This window comes from Callorhinchus milii, unplaced genomic scaffold (assembly GCF_018977255.1).
Source record: "Callorhinchus milii isolate IMCB2004 unplaced genomic scaffold, IMCB_Cmil_1.0 Scaffold2, whole genome shotgun sequence".
Classification (NCBI taxonomy): domain Eukaryota; kingdom Metazoa; phylum Chordata; class Chondrichthyes; order Chimaeriformes; family Callorhinchidae; genus Callorhinchus; species Callorhinchus milii.
In genome coordinates this window covers 95,202,793-95,207,888 of record NW_024704743.1, presented here as the reverse complement: position 1 = coordinate 95,207,888, position 5,096 = coordinate 95,202,793, and the positions used below count along the sequence as shown (strand labels likewise).

The following is a 5,096-nucleotide window of genomic DNA, read 5'->3' as shown; positions in this document are numbered from 1 at the left end:
GCCGGGAAGATGGAAAGCGATGAGATGGACCTTGTTTTTTTTGTTCTAGCAATTCTTATGTTCTTATGTTCTTGTTAGTACAGTTTAAGGTAACAGTGGACTACACTATTCTAGTAACTTTGAAAATAACATTGTAACTTCCAGCAATACAAGCAATAAATGTGATCAGATGACAATTGTGCTACTTCTCATAATGCTGTACTCCCCACAAGAATAAAACACCCACAATGGTTGTCCATGAGGAGGGCAAATATGTGTCTGATTCTCCAGCTTGATATTTTCATCCCTCAAAGTTCCTTTGAGCAGGAATTGAACCAGCAACCTAATGATGACTTGCTTGTGCGTACCAAGACAGTCCTCCATTTTAAAAGCTAAGTTATTGAAGGTCACAACACCAGGCTTGCAAAGCTTTTTCAGAAAACTTGCTCTATTTTCATGGAAGTGCATCAATGAACAGATGAAAAACTACACTGGAGAATGCGGGCATCGATCCCGCTACCTCTCTACCATTTGAGCTAATTCCCCTCTCACATTCAGAAGCCTACAGTAGCCCAACACACCAAATCTTAAGATGCACTCATGTGGTAAGACAAAAACTTTTCAGCCATGATTGAATGGCGGGGCAGGCTCGAGGGGCCGAATGGCCTACTCCTGCTTCTAATTCTTATGTTCTTATGTTCTTATGCAACTTCCAGCAATACAAACAATAAATCTGACTAGACAACAATGGTGCTACTTCTCACATGCTGTACATACCACAAGAAGAAAGCACCCATAATGGTTGTGCATGAGGAGGACAAATGTTTGATTGTGATTCTCTTGCTTGATTTTTTTTGTCCAAAATTCCTTCGAGCCGGAATTGAACCAGCGACCTAAGGATGACTTGCTTGTGCATTCCCACTACAGTCCTCCGCTCTACCAACTGAGCTATCGAAGGTCCCAGAACCAGGACGGCAAAGCTTTAAAACAAATTTGCTATTCATTTGCAATCGTGCTACTTGTAAAAAATGATGGTATAGTTACAGCTGTAAATGCCTGCACTCAGTGCCTTAGCACAGTAGGCCGTGTGTCAGTCTCATAATTTGAAAGTCATGAGTTCAATCCTCAGAGAGGGCAAACTTTTGCAAATTACTCATTTGATTCTCATTCCAGAAACTCAGTAAAATGTTCTTACAATGTATTTGACCACCATGTTCTGGCCATATTCCTCCTCATTTGGAAAACTACACTGGAGAATGCGGGCATCGATCCCGCTACTTCTACCCAAACGAGTGCTCTACCATTTGAGCTAATCCCCTCTCACATTCATGTGCCTGCAGTAGACCAGAATACCAAGTCTTAAGATGCACTGGTGTGGTAAGAGAAAAACATTTCTGTTCTTCTCAACCTAATGCTATCTGAGGCCACTTCTCACGAAATGTGATCCTTGGAACAAATTATAATAAAAGTGATTCAGGAAGCTACAGACTAGCAAGCATGTCCATTGTGGGTAAAATTCTGGAGATGCTTATTAAGGATAAAATGATGGAGTACCTGGATAGAAATAAAATCATACATGATAGCCAATAAGGGTTCATGATGGGGGGATAATTCCAATCTAATTTACTGGTTTTCTTTGATGGTGTGACAAGAGAGCTTGATATGGGTAAGGCTGTGGATGTTGTTTATCTGGATTTCAGTAAGGCCTTTGATACAGTTCCTCTTGAGAGGTTGGTACTGAAAGTAAAGGAAGTGGAAGTATATTACAATGGATACGTAACTGGTTGACCGGAAGAACCCAGAGTGTCGTGGTACATGGAATGTCATCAGACTGACAAAATATTACCAGTGGAGTTCTACAAGGGTCTGTTTTGAGACCTATTTTGTTTCATATTTTTAGAAATGAACTGGAGTAGGAGTAACAGTGGTTAAATTTGCAGATGACACCAAGCTAATGAAGATAGTAGATTACAAAGTGGAGCAACATATGTTACAGGAGGATTTGAACATACTTGCAAATTGGGCTGACCAATGGCATATGAAATTCAATGTGGAAAATTGTAAAATATTTCACATGGGGACAGAAAATATAGGAAGCGACTATTATTTCAATGGAAGGAAAATAATATGTATCGAAAATGAAAAGAATGTGGAGGTCTTGATGGACAATAAATTGAAGCTCTCGTAACAATTCTCTGTAGCAGTGAGTAAAGCAAACCAGATGTTAGGATGTATCAAAAGATCAATAGCAAGCCAAAATAGTGGGGTAATCCTGCCACTGTATAAATCATAGGTGAGACCATAGTTGGAGCAATTTCTACAGTTCTGGTTGCCACAGTACAAAAAGGAAATCTGAGAAGAACAGGATCCCTAGGGAGATGGTTGAAGCAGGAAATGTTGATTCCTTCAAACACAGATTAGATACTTGTCTTTTAGGAAATAATATTATGGGATATAGTGCATAGTTATTTATGCACATATGTGCAAGCGACTGACAGGAAGGTGGAAGGCGAATTAGATGGACCTTGGTCTTCTTTCCTGTAGAATTCTTATGTTCTTATGTTCCTATTAGTACACTTTAAGATAAAAGTGAACTACACTATTCTAGTAACTTGTAAATAATGCTGTAACTTCCAGTAATACAAACATTAAATGTGACTAGGCAAAAATGATGCCTCTTCTGACATGCTAACTCCCCACAAGAATAAAACATCAACAATAATAATAATAATAATAATAATCCTTGCATTTGATATAGCGCTTTTCACGTCGGGAGGACGTCCCAAAGCGCTTCACAGAACACACTATAAAGTGAATTGACTGTATATTTGTGGGCGAACGCGGCAGCCAATTGCGCACAGCAATGTCCCACAAACAGTCGTAGATTGAAAATGACCAATTTATTATTGTTTTGTTTTTTGGAGGGATTATTATTAGGCATGTGGAGTAAGGAAACTTGCCCAAGGTTTCGCCCTGCCTGGAATTGAACTCAGGTCTCTCACTTGCAAAGCGAGCGCTCTAACAACAACAACAACAAGATTCCATTTATTGAGCGCCTTTCACGTCGGGAGGATGTCCCAAGGCGCTGTACAGTTGGGTCAGGACCCGAGCAGGGGGGAAATGGTCAGGGTGAGGGGAGGGAAGGGAGGGAGCGAGGAGGGGGGAAATGGTCAGGTTGAGGGGAGGGAAGGGAGGGAGCGAGGAGGGGGTAGAGAGTCGAGAGGGGAGGTGAAGGCACGTTTGAAGAGAAAGGTCTTGAGACCGGCCTTGAAGGAGGAAAGGGAGGAGGCAAGGCGAAGGCACTGGGGGATAGAGTTCCAGAGCCTAGGGGCTGAGAGGCTGAAGGCCCGGCCACCGATAGTAGGGCAGTTGGGGCGGGGGATGTGGAGCAGACCGGAGCCAGAGGAACGGAGGGTACGGGCGGGTAGGTAAGGGGATAGTAGGTCGGAGAGGTAGGAGGGAGCAAGGCCGTGAATGGCCTTGTAGGTGAGGGTGAGGATCTTGAATTCGATCCTCTGGGGGATGGGGAGCCAGTGGAGGCGAGCGAGGGTGGGAGTGATGTGTTCCCGAAGCCGGGTGCGGGACAGTACACGAGCTGCAGAGTTCTGAATGACCTGCAGCTTGTGGAGGGAGGTGCCGGGAAGGCCGGCGAGGAGAGAGTTCCCATAGTCCAGCCTTGAGGTGATAAAGGCGTGGACCAGAGTTTCAGCAGCGTGAGGGGTGAGGTAGTGCCGTAGTCTGGCGACATTCCGGAGGTGATGGAAGGCGGTGCCAGTTGTGGCGCGGATATGGGGGAGAAAGGACAGCTCAGGGTCGAACAGAACCCCGAGGTTCCTGACTGGCTTTGAGAGGTGGAGAGTGCAGCCTTGGATGCTGATGCTGTCAGCGCCTGAGGTGCGGAGGCGCTGACGCGAGCCAATCAGGAGGGCCTCAGTTTTGTGCACGTTGAGCTGGAGAAAGTTATCTCTCGTCCAGGACTCGATGTCGGACAGGCAGCTGTCAGGACATCGGTGGTCGTGGAGTTGAGGGTAGAGGAGGAAAGGTAGAGTTGGGTGTCATCCGCATACATGTGGAAGTTAACCCCATGTCTGCGGATGATGTCACCAAGGGGGAGCATATAGAGGGTGAAGAGGAGGGGACCGAGGACAGAGCCTTGAGGGACACTGCACGAGACAGTGCGGGGGCCGGAGGAAAAACCATTTGTGGAGACAAAGTGAAGACGGTGGGAGAGGTACGACCTAAACCACTCAAGGACAGGGCCTTGAAGGTTTAGATGGGAGGACAAGCGGTGGAGGAGGATAGCATGGTCGACCGTATCGAATGCTGCCGATAGGTCGAGGAGGACGAGGAGGCAGAGGGAGCCCTGGTCACAGATGGTCAGGATGTCATTGGTGACCTTGACCAGGGCAGTTTCTGTGCTATGGGCAGCACGGAAACCCGACTGAAGGGGTTCGAATAGTGAATGGTTGGAGAGGAAAGAGCGCAGCTGGGAGGCGACAACTCGTTCCAGGACCTTGGATAGGAAGGGGAGGTTGGAGATGGGCCGGTAGCTTGATAGCTGCGACGCATCAAGGGAGGGTTTTTTTAAGGTGGGAGTGATGGTGGCAGTTTTTAAGGGAATGGGAATAGAGCCAGAGGAGAGGGACAGGTTGATAATGTCTGTGAGGTGGAGCTGGGAGATAAGGAGTGGAGTGGGGATGGGGTCAAGGGAGCAGGTGGTAGGTTTCAGGGAGAGGATGAGTTTGGTGACAGAGGATGGGGAAACGGGTACGAAGGTGTGTAGGGGAGGATGGGTAGGAGTCGGAGTGTGGGAGGGAAGGGGTGGGTGAATGTTGGAGGGGAAGTGACCGCGGAGCAGATTCCCTTGATCTTGGATTCAAGGAAATCCAGCATCTCCTCGCAGTGAAGGTTGCCAGGAGATGACCTGCGCGGGGTGGCGGGGGGGACGGAGGAGTTGGGATGTGGTAGAGAACAGTAGCCTGGGGTTGTCCTTCGCCTCCAGGATTATCCTGGAGTAGAAGGTCGATAACCACTGAGCTATAGGACTCCAATGGTTGTCTATCAGGAGGACAAATGAATGAGCTTGATTTTTTAGCTTGATATTTTGTCCCCAAAAC

General features: G+C 46.8%; 1 non-coding gene across 1 annotated transcript; it reads right to left on the bottom strand.

Moving 5' to 3' along the window:
- Positions 1–844: 844 nt before the first annotated feature.
- On the bottom strand, positions 845–937 carry trnay-gua. The gene is made up of 2 exons: positions 901–937; positions 845–880 (listed from the first exon to the last, which is right to left on the bottom strand). It is a non-coding gene; the product is annotated as a tRNA-Tyr (tRNA).
- Positions 938–5,096: the final 4,159 nt, after the last annotated feature.